The sequence below is a fragment of the Zea mays genome, chromosome 4, assembly GCF_902167145.1.
Source record: "Zea mays cultivar B73 chromosome 4, Zm-B73-REFERENCE-NAM-5.0, whole genome shotgun sequence".
NCBI lineage: Eukaryota > Viridiplantae > Streptophyta > Magnoliopsida > Poales > Poaceae > Zea > Zea mays.
This window is the reverse complement of record NC_050099.1, coordinates 96,990,713-97,007,856: the sequence shown is the minus strand read 5'-3', so window position 1 is coordinate 97,007,856 and position 17,144 is coordinate 96,990,713. Positions and strand designations below refer to the sequence as shown.

The 17,144-nt window shown below is 44.6% G+C and overlaps 1 long non-coding RNA gene across 1 annotated transcript; it reads right to left on the bottom strand.

The window, feature by feature from the left end:
* Positions 1-12,182: 12,182 nt before the first annotated feature.
* Positions 12,183-12,562, bottom strand: LOC103653533 (uncharacterized). Its single transcript, XR_565538.2, has 3 exons — positions 12,512-12,562; positions 12,371-12,412; positions 12,183-12,271 (listed from the first exon to the last, which is right to left on the bottom strand). It is a non-coding gene; the product is annotated as an uncharacterized lncRNA (long non-coding RNA).
* Between the last annotated feature and the right edge of the window lie 4,582 nt (positions 12,563-17,144).

Below are 17,144 nucleotides of genomic sequence, written 5' to 3'. Positions count from 1 at the left end.
GTGACTTATGAAACTGTGCGTTGCCTTACTGTGCTCCTATTGCTCGCTTGATGTTTGAAGGAGTTGATTCTTGTTTGCAGGAAGAAAAATGTGTCCTTGATGCTTCTTGCGACAACCTTGACAGACTGTATCGTGATTCTAGCAACTCATTGACCATCCTGGAGAGGAGTCATCGCTTCACCATGGAGGAGTTAGACAACCATCGCTGTAAGCTGCAGGAATCCACGGATGAGGTGATCCGGCTCAAGCAATTGATATCAGTGAAGGACGCTACTATCAAAGAACTCCGTGCTTCCAAGAAATCCATCGCCCAGGAGCTAGAAACCGCTCGGTTGGCTGCCAAGGTCGCTGATGAAACTTCCATTACTCTGAGAGCCCAGCGCGACAGAGCCATGGATAAGGCCATTCGGGCAGGACGGATCTTGATGAGGAGACCCGGCGTGGTTGTTCCCAAAGATATACGGGCTGACGTGAATACTGCTCCTGATTCCTCGAGTCGCCCTTCCTCGTCGATTGCTCCTGAGAAAGATATCACGAAATAGAGAAATATTTTGCGTGCTTTGAGCGTGCGGTTAGCATGGTCAGACATTTGTTAGAGGACACCGGTTTTAGCACTTGAATGATATTGTTATTCTCTTATTGTTTCAGAATTCAACAGTACGTAAATTTGAAGTAGTAGAATGATGTGTGATGGTTTTGAAACTGTTTTGCGGGACATAGAAGTCATCCTATGAGTAATTGTAAGCACGTCAGATCGCCTTAAGTCGCTGCTGACTTAAGTCGATTGCTTCTGTTAATAGGGCGCAGTGGTCACCCTGAATTACGTAGGCGCGAGCATGTTGCACCGGCTTAAGTCGCTGCTGACTTTAGCCGATTGCTCCGTTTGCAGGGCATAGTGGTCACCCCGAGCTAAGTAAGCGCGAGCATGTTGCACCGCCTTAAGTCGTTGCCGACTTAAGCCGATTGCTCCGTTAGTAGGGCATAGTGGTCGCCCCGAGTTAAGTAAGCGCGAGCATGTTGCACCGCCTTAAGTCGTTGCTGACTTAAGCCGATTGCTCCGTTTGCAGGGCATAGTGGTCATCCCGAGTTAAGTAAGCGTGAGCATGTTGCACCGCCTTAAGTCGTTGCCGACTTAAGCCGATTGCTCCGTTTGCAGGGCATAGTGGTCACCCCAAGTTAAGTAAGCGTGAGCATGTTGCACCGCCTTAAGTCGTTGCCGACTTAAGCCGATTGCTCCGTTTGCAGGGCATAGTGGTCACCCCGAGTTAAGTAAGCGTGAGCATGTTGCATCGCCTTAAGTCGTTGCCGACTTAAGCCGATTGCTCCGTTTGCAGGGCATAGTGGTCACCCCGAGTTAAGTAAGCGTGAGCATGTTGCACCGCCTTAAGTCGTTGCCGACTTAAGCCGATTGCTCCGTTTGCAGGGCATAGTGGTCACCCCGAGTTAAGTAAGCGTGAGCATGTTGCACCGCCTTAAGTCATTGCCGACTTAAGCCGATTGCTCCGTTTGCAGGGCATAGTGGTCACCCCGAGTTAAGTAAGCGTGAGCATGTTGCACCGCCTTAAGTCGTTGCCGAATTAAGCCGATTGCTCCGTTTGCAGGGCATAGTGGTCACCCCGAGTTAAGTAAGCGCGAGCATGTTGCACCGCCTTAAGTCGTTGCCGACTTAAGCTGATTGCTCCGTTAGTAGGGCATAGTGGTCACCCCGAGTTAAGTAAGAATGCAAGTCGATCATGAACAATCTGAGTATCTTTGAAGCCCTTTTTTTATTGATGACATATTTCCCATTTTACAGAGTACATCGTCGTCCCGATAGCTTTTGAAATACGGCTAGGGGTAGAATTTTCTGAGATGTTCTATATTCCAGGAGTTCCCAATTTCTGTGCCGTCCAACTGAGTGAGACAATATGATCCTGGCCGAGTGACTTCTGCTACTATGAAGGGTCACTACAAGAAACTGATAAATGTTCGTGGGTAAAATTAAGAACGTGGGTACCCACGTTCTTACTTGAGTTAAGTTCATGGGTTAATTTAAGAACGTGGGTACCCACGTTTTTAAGTTAAGTTCGTGGGCCGTGGATAAAACCGTCGAACTTAATGCGTTAGGAACGTGGGTACCCACGTTCTTAAATTAAGTTCGTCGGGCTCGTGAATACCGTCGAACTTAACTGTGAAAACCTAAACCCACTCATCCCACGCGCGCGCGTCTCTCTCTCACTCTGTCTCCTCCCACGCACCCACACGTACGCGCTCCTCCTCCCTCATCAATTCACCGCGCCACCACCGCGCCACCGCCGGGAGCCCGCGCCGCCACCGCCGGGAGCCCGCGCCGCCACCGCCCGGAGCCCGCGCCGCCACCGCCCGGAGCCTGCGCCGTCACCGCGACCGGGCCGCGCCGCCGCTGCGCCGCCGTGAGCGGGGTACGCCACCGCGAGCGGGCCGCGCCGCCGCCCCAGCTCGCCAGCTCGGCACCGACCGCCCCGGCTCGCCCACCCCGCGCTCTGAAGGTGCTGCAGTTCTTCAATATCACCTTATCACAGTTCTTCAACTATAAAGGTGTCAGTTCTTCAATATCACAGTTTACAAAATTTAATCCTCTAATCTGAAAGCCTCTGAAGTCGAGATTGAAGCTCACATGCCTATGTGGTTAAAATAGCTTTCTCGCCAAAAACCTCGCCAGCATGCTGTAGATAGAACAAATGTCAGATATCATGTACCATGACCCTAGGCAGATCAAAAGGTTTTATAAAATGATGATTGAATAGATATTAGGTCAGAGGGTAAGACCATATCATTTGTAACTTGTGATATTGTAAACTGACACCTTAATCCATATTTCTGATCACATATTGTCAGTTCATTCTTGTGCTTTTGATATGCAGAATGAACCATAAGTTCATTCTTGTGCTTTTGAAGAATGAACCATACGTTCATTCTTGTGCTTTATAGTTGAAGAAATATGGCCACAAGAACTGACACCTTAACCCACATTGTGAAACATTATGCATATCAATAGCACAAGAATGAACCACCAACCTCAACAACAATATGGCCACATATGGTTCTTTAGCAGTACAGCAGTATGTGAAGCATTTTTAATTTCAGCAGGAGTGTACAACCCAATATAACTGGATATGTATATATAGGATCTGGAATATTAATTATAATGATCACTGCATATGTTCTTTTAAATTTTTATTATAGCTCATTCATCATTTTGCTTAGTGGTACGGTCATAAAACTAAACAAAATACAGAAAGCCAAGAAAATTGATCAAGGGGAATCAGCTGGTAATAATAACTACGCACATATGATTATGGGAAATACTGGGAAACATTATATTCCAGACTAATTATGATTTTGAGTAGACAGCTAAGTGCATATATAAGTATTGCATGATTTTGATTACTAATAGTGACTTTGATGATCTTTCTTTTGAAGACGGTCTAACATATAAGCGCATGATTTAGATGAACGAAATTACTTAATGATGTTTATATGCTTAATGATGTTTATTTACACTTTTTTATACATTGGGTTATTTAGTTTTGCAAATGGATGACAATAGAAGAAGGGCGATGTATGATGGATTCAATAGCGTGACTCTAGGTCACTCAAAGGAATGGGTTAGGGTTGCAAAACAATTCGTGGATCTCGCATTTTCCGGTGGACCTCGTGTGGTGAAGTGTCCGTGTACCAAGTGTCGGAATTTTAAGTATGTGAGAAAGATCGAAGAACTGGAGCATCACCTTTGCAAGAATGGGTTTATGCCTAACTATCTTGTGTGGCGCTCACATGGAGAAGTAGAGCAGAATATCACAGAGTCAGAAATAATTGATGATGATGAGGAGGATCGGATGGATGACTTGGTGGCTGATATTAGTAGAGAGTATCCAACATTGGCCTCAGAACAGGATACACCAAATGAAGTGCAGGAGTTTTACAAGCTTCTTCACGCGTCAGAGGAAAAAGTGCATGACGACACCACTGTGACTGTGTTGCAGGTGGTTACACGTCTTATGGCAATGAAGGCAAAGTATAACTTCTCGAATAATTGCTATAACGATATAATCAATCTGATTATTGATCTCATCCCATCGAACCATAAGATGCCAAAAGACTTATACCAGTCTAAAAAGATTGTGTCCGGTCTTGGGATGAAGTATAAGAAGATTGATGTGTGCGAAGATAATTGCATGTTGTTCTGGAAGGAATATGAAGCGAGCACCCATTGTCAGAAATGCGGTAAATCAAGATATGCGGAGGTACTAAAAGAGGATGGAGCTACTTTTGCTACAAAAGTGGCAGTTAAACAACTTCGATATATGCCCATCACTCCAAGGCTTAAACGTCTGTTTTTAACCCCAGAAACTGCGAAGCTAATGTTGTGGCATAAGGAAGGAGAACGTGAGATCCAAGACCTAGACATTATGATGCATCCATCAGATGGCGATGCTTGGAAGGCTCTGGATCGTTTTGACCCAGAATTTGGAAGAGACGCTAGGAGTGTTCGTCTAGGCTTGTCCACTGATGGTTTCACTCCTTACGACAACAGTTCAACTTCATACTCTTTTTGGCCGGTTTTCATCATGCCCTACAACCCCCCTCCCAACAAATGCATGAAAGAAGGGTTCATATTTCTTGCCCTTATTATTCCAGGGCCTAAACATCCTGGAAAGAAGATCAATGTATTCATGCAACCGTTGATTGAAGAGTTCAAAGAGCTATGGGTAGGGGTAAAGGATTATGATGGTCATCTAAAACGTGAATTTACCTTACGTGCGGCATATTTGTGGTCAATTCATGATTTGCCTGCATATGGTATTTGGTCTGGCTGGTGTGTTCACGGTCGACTGTGTTGTCCCATATGCATGGGGGACACACAAGCATATCGATTGGAGCATGGTAAAAAGGTCTCATTCTTTGATTGTCATCGACGGTTTCTTCCATCCAATCATCTGTTTCGAAATGATACGAAGTCATTTAGAAGAGGCATAAAAGTTAAAGACGGTCCACCAAAACGTTTAATGGGTGAAGATATCATGATACAACATCGTGCCCTTCAAAGGGCTGCAGAAGGTCATGAGTTTGAAGGCTATGGTCAAGATCACAACTGGACTCATATTTCTTTTCTCTGGGAACTTCCGTATGCGAAGGTATTGATTTTACCACACAACATAGATTTGATGCACCAAGAGCGCAATGTTGCTGAAAGCATCATAAGCATGTGTCTAAACATTAAGGGTAAAACAAAAGACAACATCAATGCCAGGAAAGATTTAGCTAATCTTTGCGATCGCCCTAGCCTTGAGGTCAAATTAAATCCTAATGGAAAGGAGAGGACACCACGAGCTCCATACTGTCTAAAGCCGGAAGAGCGAAAAGAAGTATTTCGATGGTTGAAAATGTTGAAGTTTCCAGACCGCTATGCAGCTAACATAAAACGTACTGTTAACCTCGACACTAATAAATTAAATGGTTTGAAGGCTCACGATTACCATATTTTGATGGAAAGACTTATGCCAGTAATGTTCCGTGGCTATTTGAAGCCTCCTTTGTGGAAGATGATTGCTGAACTTAGTTACATATATAGACATATATGTGCTAAGCATATCTCAAAGAAATTGATGATTCAATTTGAGAAACAAATCGCGGTGCTTGTATGCAAGATGGAAAAAGTATTTCCGCCTGGATTTATGAATGTGATGCAACATTTGCTAGTGCACTTACCTTATGAAGCATTGGTAGGAGGACCAGTGCAGTTCCGATGGATGTACAGTCAAGAAAGAGAATTGAAAAAACTTAGAGCTACTGTGCGGAACAAAGCAAGGGTTGAGGGGTGTATCGCAGAGGCCTTTGCAGCTAAAGAGATCACAATCTTCTCAAGTCAGTATTTATCACACACTAACAACGTGAATGCTCAGTCAACACGGTATCATACTGAAGAAGAAGGTCCTTCGACCGACCTTAGTGTTTTTCTCTGGAAGGGGAAAGGGGTCGGAGCTTCTATTGCACATTATGTTGACATAAGAGAGCGTAATTTCACCATGCTCTACTTGTACACCAACATGGAGGAACTTGATCCATACTTTGAAATGTTTGATTCCATATATTTAGCTGGCCACAAACCTACACCAAAGGAACTGGATAATCTACGTATGAAAGGGATGAATGGAGGTCCATGTTTCGTTGAATGGTTCCACGAGCATGTAATTATCTCTTTATAATTTTCCTTTGTGTACTTAGTTTGCACATATGACTTGCTATTTACCTATATCTTTTTTTCTGCTCTATGTAGTGTAAGAAACTTGACTCTCTAGTCTCGGATGATTTGCGACAGATATCACATGGTCAGTTGAAAGCAAGAAAATATAGCCGCTATGATATTAATGGATACCGTTTTCGAACATCAAAATTAGAAAAAATCCGCCCGCAGGCAGCCACGACAAACAGTGGGGTAGTAGCAACTGCCACAAATGCAGACGGAGGCACTCATGACTATTATGGTGTTCTTCAAGACATAACGGAGTACACTCTTGGTGGGGCCAAAGAGTTCATGTTTGTGTTATTTGATTGTGAATGGTTTGATCCGCAACAAACGCGAGAGGATGAATTTGGAATTGTGGCGGTAAAGCATGAATCACGGTTTAAAGGCAGCGATTATAGCAATGTTGTGCTTGCACATCAAGCGCAACAGGTGTACTATCTAACATATCCTCATGAAAACTTGAAGTCTTGTTGGGTTGTATACAAAATTAATCCTGAAGTCCATCCGTTACGGTATGATTATTACAACACAAATAACGAAGATGATGATTCTGTTGATATTTATCAAGAAGATGGCGATCAGTCAGAAAATAGAGAATTTACTATATCTGAGGATTTAGGGCTCAATGCAGTAGCTAGTCTTGCCATAGATTTGATGGCAGAAGAACCAGGTCCTTCTAGGGCAAGGACTCGTAAGTCACAGAGAATTCTTGAAAAACAACAAAGACTTGAAATAATTGAGCAGCGTGTTGCTGAAGCAGATTCTGATGCCGATGATTTTTTAAAAGTATATATATTTAAATTCTTGTATATGCATTCCTATTTCAATACTAAAAGTATATATATTTAAATTCTTGTAATGAAATTTGTGCAGATGATGAGGGTCATGGACAAGCTCAAAGGGAAGAAGCGCGGAGACCGTGGTGACTCCTCGAGGTCACGGTCGACTAGGGGTTCAGGTGGTGGGGATACATCCTCTATGTTGTTCCAGGTATTTAATTTGTTTTATTTTCTTTTCTTCTACGTATACATCGAGTACTTGATATATCTCATTGTTGATTATGTTTGTAGGGCTCTACAGCGTCAAGGCAACGGCTAGAGCAGCTCCTTGGTTGCATGGAGGAGCAGGGGCGCGAAGTGGGAAGCCATAGTGCACTTGGGCACGAGCGCGAGGTGGCAGGCCATAGTGCACCTGGGCAAGAGCGCGATGTGGCAGGCCACAATGCACTTGAGCCAGAGCGTGAGGCGATAGGCTCAAGTGGACCTATGCTAGAGCAGGACCACAATGCATTTGAGCAAGCGCGCGAGGCGGCAGAGCACAATGCACCTAGGCAGGAGGACGAGCTGGCACGCCAAGATTCACCGATGCGTGATGATGATGACTATGGGGAGGACTACGATGGAGAGGCCGATGGAGAGGCTGATGACGAGGTTGTTACAACGACACAGGCAACGAACTTCAGGTAATTTTATTTTGACGAGGAGTTCCATTTTTGTTGGATTGATATTATTACCAGTGCACAATTTACAATTTTGTAGGTTTCTGCGGTCCCTTAGAGTTCCACCGACACAACCCTTGGACCAACGTAGGGTCATAAACCCTGCAGGAGAGAGGAGTTGGGTGGAGGTGGCATGGAGTGGCAAAGGTCATCGGACACCAGTTAACACAGTGCTAGGATCTATAGCTCGTTTTCACTATCCAGGGGTGGTACAACTCAACGGGGCAGAGATAGGGGCGTATCACTGGGCTCACTGGGGCCTCAAACCATATGGACCCGACCGTACTCACCAAGACGCAGTGTGGTCATCGTTTTGGGTGAGTTTATTATGTCTTTTAAATTTACTTATCGTGGGCGTCTATAAATGAATTTAATTGCTTCTTCATTTTGCAGGAACAATTTAGATTGGACGAAACAGCGAACGAAGAACATGCAAAACGTGTATTCCACAATGCTGCTAGAAAAGTTATAAATGGTTCAATGTCAGATGCACGGGTCAAAGCTGTTACCGTGTACTTCAAGAAAGTGAAGGGTCAAAGAATGACCAACAAGCAGACATGTGAAATCCACTTGACAGCAGAGGAGTACAAACAAAGTGAAGTGGACTGGCTCACTGCTCATCCTGAAGCTTGGGTCAAGCTCTGCGAGTACTGGTCCTCAGATGAGTACAAAGTGAAGTCAGATAGAAATCGTTTGAACCGGAAGAGCAAACCGGGCCTCCATCGATTTGGAGCAGATGGATTTATTAGGAAATCACAACGAATGGTATGACGAGCTAAGTAACATGTAGTCTTTTTCCCTCAGACAAATTTGTATATTTTATTATGTCTCTTACTGCAGGAGGCTCGTGATGGTGTTGAACCCCGATTCATTGACGTTTACATGGAGGGACACCGAGGTCCAGATCCAGATCATCCAGAAGTTTTATGTGACGAAAGCGCGACAGAAAAGCTGGTAGGTGTAAATAATTACTATCTATTCTTAATTAACTTGTGACTCATTTATAATTAACATAAATTGTTTTGTAGACTCGTTATGCTGAGGAGGTTAGGAGGAAAGCAGGAGACGATGATCTAGATTGGAGGGAGGCACCTTTCGATCCGGATGCAGCATATGTTGCCGGTGGTGGGCTACCACATGGGAGGTATGATAAGATCAAAGTTGTGATATATAAACACTATATTATCATAACTTGTGATGTTTCTAGGTTGGGGATCGGCGATGGGGTTGTGAGTCGCGATAGCTTTGGTCGTCGGTCAGTTTCCTCGGCGGGGAGTAGATCTCGAACTTCAACTTCGAGGGAATCAGAGCTTGATGAGCAACTAAGACAACAACAACAACAAGTTCAACATCTATCTCAACAAGTTCAGATGATGCAGGGAATGCTGATGCAGGTAATAATTTTATTAATCCGCTCAGAATCTGCCCATATTTTTTTTTATCTAAATCGCTCTGAGCCTTAGACAGCATAAAATCGGTCTGGTCAATTGTTGAGTGATTTCTGCATTTATTAGGAGGTTGTCACAGCCTGTGATATGAACATACCCTTAACTGCACAAGCACAACCACTTCAGATTCAGGATGTGATTAGTTGAATCTAGGCTAAGTGAGACAATGTCAATCCCTTAACATTAGCCAAGCAACCTGGGGGCAAATTCAAAGAATTAAAGAACATCGACACACTTGTCTAACGCCAAGCTGCCATGGGCTTTCTACAAGAAAGTTCTCAGCTGCTCTGGTTCCAGAATTAGTTGCACACACTAATCAGCTGCATGCTCTGGTTCTCAGCTGCTCTGGTTCCAGAAATAGTTGAACATCATCTGCCTCAAACAGACTGTTGTAGTGTTTATTCAGGGCAGGCCATTGCCCGTGAATCTCTATCTCATGGCCAGTGCATGCGTGAATCCGATTGGTACCCTTCAGTTCAGAAAAACTTCCCCACGGAGTGAATTGAAAGCAGCTGGTCGAGCGAGCCTTTCCAACTCCAAACAACAGTGAGCTACTTCCCCGGCCTTCTCCTGGTCTTGTCTCTGCCAGTGATCTGGGCAGCTGGTAGGAGTTTTCAAAAGAAAGAGAGGATATTTCGATCCTAGGAGAGGCCATAGGTTTTCTGAGGATAGCGAAGCATATTGCTGCGTGCATCTGATAGCAGCAAAGATCTCTCCAGTGCAAAGGTTCTTTGCTTTCGAAGCCCTCCTTCAATCCTCTCTCTCTCAACAAACAGAAACAAACAAGAAAGGGACGCCGTCCTCATAGCCCATAGAAAAGGCATCCACGGCAAGCTCATCAAAAGACTGGACCCAATCCCAACTTCCCAAGTGCACTTAGAAAGAAGCTGGGTGAACCAAAAACTGCGTACTTATTACGTCTTATTCTCTCTATCGATCTGTAGCCTCAAAAAGTTTAGCCAAGCTCAAACGCTACAATACAGCGAAATGTGGAAACCATTTGAGCTCCCCCCCTAACGCTTCGTTTGTTTGACACTGATGGGTGATTCTGCTCGCTGCTCAGGGCCGCCCAGCCGCTAGGAGCTAGTATTTCATCCTCGCCATCTTTCCTGCAACAGATGCACGCCCACAGCTCGCAGTGTCCGTGGGTGTAGCCCTTCCCCTCCATGCCCAGGCACTCGTCGACGCATCTCTTGTTCTTCACGCAGTAGTTGTCCCACAGCCGGAAGCATTTCCACTGCGACAGCTCTCTTGCTGCGCGACATGGAAACGAATCGATCGAGCTCGTAAAAACCAATCAGTTCAACCATGTGTTTCATTTCACTTTTTTCAGACATCATAGCTTCAGAGAGAAGATATATATATACCTGAACCTAATGACAAGGCCATCAGCATCTATGCATCAGTGAATTAGCTGATTTTTTGTGTTATGTGTAATCTAGGCTTTTCCTGTTTGCTTTCTTGATTAGCTGTTTTTTGTGTAATGTGTAATCGCAATTTCTGTCATCTGCTAGTTGCCTGCATCAGTGAATTGTGACTTCAGTTGGTAAAGCCTAACTCATGGTTCAGTTGGTAACTTGCTTGTGGCTTCTATGATGCATGTGCTAGATAAGATTACCATCCCATGTGTGAGTTTAAACTCTATATATACATTAGTTTAAAATAAAACTCAAGCTTATTGTATTTGCAGATGTATAGTGCTCAGATGGGATCTCCAATGGGACCCCAGTTCACCCGTCCGTCACAATCTGGACAGACCCCAAACACCAATGAAACACAGGTATAGTTTTGTAGTATATTTACTTTCATTTACAATTATAATCATGCATCGTTTTATTTGGTTATAGGGTTCTGAGACCGGACAAGGAAACCCACAGATGGACATTCAGTGGTCGATGCCTCCTAGAGGACAGATTCTTCCTCCTCCACAACCAGGTATGGGATATTGGCCACCACCACCATGGGGATATCCTACACATCCAATGGGGCCTTGGGGACGCCCCCCATGGCCAACACAGCCACTTCCGTCACCTGCGGTACGTTCCTGAATTTCAATGCTAGTTGATTTCCTCCTAATTAAATAAACTAAGTCTAGATTGGTTTTATCGTCTAGCTTTAGTCACTATCAAAGGGGGGCCACAGTGCACCATTTTCACCTACCTGGGCTAGTTCTCAATTCTCACCTACCTGAGCTCTTCTGAAATCAAACTATAGATTCAGTGTCTATGAACCTATTTAATTGAGATAGTGACTATGAACCTATCTGAAATCAAACTACAGATTCAACAAAAAAGTGACTATCAAACTAGAAAATCAAACTATCTGAAATCAAACTACAGATTCAGCAAAAAAGTGAAAACAGCAAGTGATGCACACTAAAAACAGTTAGTGACTATGAACCTATTTAATTTCTAGCAAATGAAATGGTACATGGCTAGGCTTTGTGGGCTCAGTTTGTAGTTAGTGGCCATGTACTCCATCTATCCATCTATGAACCTAAATCTGGCGTCTTAGACCACTCGACCAAACTGTCACTATTGATATGAGTGGTACATATAATTATATATTAGCAGCCATCTAAGCTATTTGAAATGGCCAAACAGATGATCTAAGCTATTAAAAATTAGCAGCCATCTAAACTGTCACTACAGATTGTTCCGTACTAATGGATGAGGCGCATCTAAACAATCTGCCCAACTCATCTAAGTTTTTGCATGGCTGAGGCGCATCTAAACAGATGATCTGGGACTTTGAGTCTGCTTCTTGCATTCACAATCTGCTGAGTTACATTTCTAATGACGCAGAATCCTTACCTCGGACTGTTCCATACTAATGGATCATTAGATCTGAAGCCCAGTAGCTCATTCCCTGTTCTTTATTGTTCTTGGATGCCGCTGTGCGATAGATTAGGCGATTTAAAATTGCCAAGAATTTAGTGGTCCTGGGCAGAAGAATCCTAGGCAGTAGGACTGGCACTTGAGCGGCCTGTAGGGCATGTTCTTGGTGTCCTGCAGGTTGATCTTCTGGTCGGTGGCCTGTAGGGCATGTTCTTGGGTCCTGCAGGTTGATGTCAGCCATACATTAGCTTGGCTCTACACTTTGAATGCATCCGAGGGCTGCTCATTTTGGTTTATGTGGTCATTTTAGCAATCATACCTTGGTCCTGAGGTTCATGTGGTCATTCTGAAGCTCATTCTCCTGCAGATAGGATATGATGCAAACGAATGAATCTAGATAGGATTAGCTAAAATGAATGAGGTCTGAGGTTTATGCATGTAGGTAACATGTATGTATTACCCTTTTGGCCATGTAATTGATCTCGGCAGCCAGCAGCTCACTCTGAAACAAGAATTCAGCAATCAGAGTCTGACAAATAAACAACCTAGCCATCACGAACTCATAGTTACTTACATCAGAACTCTACCTGTTAGTGTTTTGCAGCATCTGGATCTGGTTGCGCAGTTTTGCGGATTCTTGCTGGTAGAATTGCTTCAACAGATAAAGCAAATAGTTGGAATAATTTTCTGTTCCCAACAGTAACCAAATAGTGGGGGGCCAGAGGAAGAGCCAACGGCGTGTGCCTTCTTGTACCTCTCGATCATTTTGGTTTATGAGAATTTTAGTGTACATGTGATTTAATGCTTTCCTATATTTATTTAGAAAAGGACGCTATGTTTATCATGCTTTCCTATATCTTGGTGTACATGTGATTTAATGCCAGTTGTATATTTATGAGAATTTTGGTTTATTTTGTAGGATTCCGGCTCTCATCAAGTGACTCCTCCCCCTCACGCTGACTTTGCGGACAGATGTCTCAATTCTAGTGGTGGAGCTACGAACAACAATCCGATGTCCTGATCGAGAGCGATGGAGCTAATGTTTGAACTTGTGAACTAAAAATGAGAACTATGGATATGAACCTATGTATTTGGACTTGTGTGAATTTGTGAACTTATGTATTTGGACTTGTGTGAATTTGTGAACTTATGTATTTGGACTTGTGTGAATTTGTGAACTTATGTATATTTGGACTTGTATGAATTTGTGATATGTATATATATCCCTGTGTTTGAAAATTGTATTGTATGTGATATTCTGTGTTGCATGTGTTATTATGTGTGTCTAATTTATCATTTCTGTATTTTTTATTTTTTTCTAGAAAAGAGTTAAGAACGTGGGTACCCACGTTCTTAAGGTTAAGAACGTGGGTACCGTCGAACTTAATGGGCAGCCCGCGCCGACTCACGCAGGACACATAAGTTCGACGGCCACCTGTACCCACGTTCTTAAAGTTAAGAACGTGGGTGCCGTCGAACTTAAGGGACACAATTCGACGGTCCCCGTCGAACTTAAAAACCCACGTTCTTAACGTTAAGTTCGACGGTACCCACATTCTTAAAGTTAAGTTCGACGGTACCCACGTTCTTAACGTTAAGAACGTGGGGGCCGTCGAACTTAATTCTTTAAGTTCGTCCAAAAACCGCCGTGGGCTATATTCGTCGGTAAACCCACGTTCTTACGTTAAGTTCGACGGCCTATTACATTAAGTTCGACGGTTTTTCACCCACGTTCTTTAACCAGTTTCTTGTAGTGGGTCCTTCCCATAAGGGTGATAACTTGTGCCGTCCCTCCCCCGTTAGAATTCGGCGGAGGACGAGATCTCCTACTGAAAAGGATCGCTGTCGCACGGCCTTGTCGTGATAGCGCCTTAGAGTCTGTTGGTACCGTGCTGATTGGATTACTGCATTTAGCCGTTCTTCTTCAAGTACATCAATGTCCTCCATCCTAGTAGCTTCGGCTTCTGCTATGCTTTCGAAGATCAACCTTGGCGCCCCGAACTTGAGATCGGTGGGTAACACTGCCTCCGACCCATAGACCATGAAGAATGGAGTGTTTCCATGCAGAGCTCGGCTAGGCTGGGTTCTTAGGCTCCAAACGACGTAGGGCAATTCCCTTATCCACTTTCCTGCGAACTTTTCATTTTTATCGAAGACCTTTTTCCGGAGTGCCTCCAGTATCATCCTGTTGGCTCGCTCAACCTGCCCGTTGGCTCTTGGGTGTGCTACAGAAGCATACTTGATCTGAATGCTTTTTTGCTCGCAGAAGTCGAAGAACTCTGAACTTGTAAAGTTGGATCCTAGGTCAGTTATGATGCTGTTTGGTATCCCGAATCTGAATATTATGTCTTGTATGAATTCCACGGCCTTAGCTGAGGTTAAAGAAGCAATGAGTTTGAACTCTATCCATTTAGTGAATTTGTCGATTGCTACCAGTACATGAGTGTATCCTCTTTGAGCTTTCTTGAAAGGTCCAATCATATCCAGTCCCCAACATGCGAAGGGCCAAGTCACTGGTATGGTCTGCAGTTGCTGTGCTGGTAGATGTTGTTGTTTTGACAAGTACTGGCAAGCTTCGCACCTCTGAACTAACTCGGCTGCATCACTCTTCGCTGTTGGCCAATAGAATCCTGACCTGAAGACCTTCCCGACTAGTGTCTTGGACGCTGCATGTATTCCACATTGCCCAGCATGGACCTCCTCCAGAAGTCGCTTCCCAGTAGATGAGAGAATGCACTTCATGAGGACGCTTGATGCACCCCTTCTGTATAATGTCTCCCCAATGAGTGTGTAGTGAGCCGACTGTCTGGCAATGCGCTCGGCTGCATTTTTGTCATCTGGTTCCTCTTCATTCTTTATATACCTGATGATTGGCCTTCTCCAGTCATCAGAGTCTGACTCTGGTTGATTTATAATATTACATTCTTCAGCTTGATCCATTGAGATGCTCGGATGTAGTATTTCTTGTACAAAGACTCCAGGTGGGACCTGAGTTCGACTGGATCCTAGCTTGGACAATACATCGGCTGCCGTGTTCCGATCTCTTTCTACATGATGAAATTCCAGACCCTCAAATTTATCTTCAAGTTTTCGGACGGCAGTGCAGTACTTCCCCATTGAATTGCTTGAACAATCCCATTCTTTGTTTATCTGGCTAATGACTACCAGAGAGTCTCCGTACATCATCAGTCTCTTCATGCCCAATGATATGGCGATGTTCAGTCCATGGATCAGAGCTTCATACTCGGCTGCATTGTTGGAGGCTGGAAATAGCAACTGGAGGGCATATTTGAGGTGCTCGCCTCTAGGTGCGGTGAAGAGAATTCCTGCTCCTGCTCCCTGCAGCTTCAGCGAGCCGTCGAAATACATTCGCCATACTTCTGCAGTCTCTGGGTTATCTAGTACTTGCTGTTCAGTCCACTCTGATACGAAGTCAACCAATGCTTGAATTTTGATGGCAGTGCGAGGTCGAAATTCGATGTCATGAGATCCCAGTTCGCAGGCCCACTTGGCTATTCGGCCAATGGCTTCCTTGTTGTGAAGAATATCCCCTATTGGAAAACTAGTGACTACTATGACTTTGTGGTCGTCAAAGTAGTGACGTAGCTTGCGGGCAGTTAGAAGTACTGCATATAATAGATTCTGAACTTGAGGATACTTTTTCTTCGAGGGACCCAGAACTTCACTGATGAAGTAAACAGGATGTTGCACTGGGTAGGCATGTCCTTCTTCTGCTCGCTCGACTACCAACGCGGTGCTTACCACGTGAGTCGTGCAAGAGATATACAGCAGCAGATCTTCAGCTGGTTGAGTTGATGTGGCTCGCCGTGGCGGTTTCAGTACTGGTGGTGTTGTCAAGAATTTTTTCAGTGCATCTAGAGCTTCCTGTGCCTCTGAGGTCCACTGAAACTTATCTACTTTCTTGAGTACCTTGTAAAATGGTAAACCTTTTTCTCCCAGCCTGGATATAAATCTGCTCAGAGCTGCCATACATCCGGTAAGTCGCTGGACCTTCTTTTGCGATCGTGGTGCCTCCATTTTCATGATAGCTTCAATCTTATCTAGATTAGCTTCAATTCCCCGGTGGCTGACAATAAATCCGAGTAACTTTCATGTTGGTACTCCGAAGACGCATTTTTCAGGATTAAGCTTCCATCGATACCGCCGCAGACTGTTGAAAACCAGCTGTAAGTCTTCGATGAAGTTTTCTGAGTTCTCCGTTTTGATTACCACATCATCTACGTAGGCTTCCACGCGCTTGCCCTAGTGATCGGCTAAGCATGTTTGAATAGCTCTCTGATAAGTCGCTCCAGCGTTTTTGAGGCCGAACGACATGGAGGTATAACAGAAAGCACCAAATGGAGTGATGAACGCTGTTTTTTCCTCGTCTTCCTTTGCCAAACTAATCTGATGGTATCCGGAATAGCAATCCAGGAAAGACAGCACAGAACATTCAGCGGTGGAGTCCACCACCTGGTCTATCCTCGAGAGCCCGAAGGGATCCTTTGGACAGTGTTTGTTGAGATCAGTATAGTCGACGCACATGCGCCAATCCACTTTATTCTTTTTGAGTACAAGAACAGGGTTGGCTAACCACTCGGGGTGTAACACCTCTCTAATGAATCCAGCCGTGACCAAGCGAGCTAGCTCGGCGCGAATGGCCTCTCTCTTGTCGGGCGTGAAACGACGTAGTTTTTGCCGGATCGGCCTTGCCTGGGGATAAACCTTCAGTTTGTGCTCGGCCAGTTCTCTTGGGACTCCCGGCATATCCGCAGGTTGCCATGCGAATACGTCTCGGTTATCTTGCAGAAAATGGACGAGCGCACTTTCCTATTTGTCGCCTAGGGTGGAGCTGATGATGGCAGTCTTGCGTTCATCAGCAAACCCCAGGTTGATCCTTTTAGTTTCTTCAGTCGACCGCATAGAGGTTGCAGCCTGAGCTTCGTTGGCCGGTACTGCGAGGTCCTCCTCAGGCTTAGAGTTCGCCTGTGTTGGAGAAGTCGTCGACGGCTTGGTGGTGAGGGCCTCTTGGATGGCCACTCGGAAACACTCTGCGGCGCCTTGGAAGTCGGCGCGCACAGTTATGATTCCTT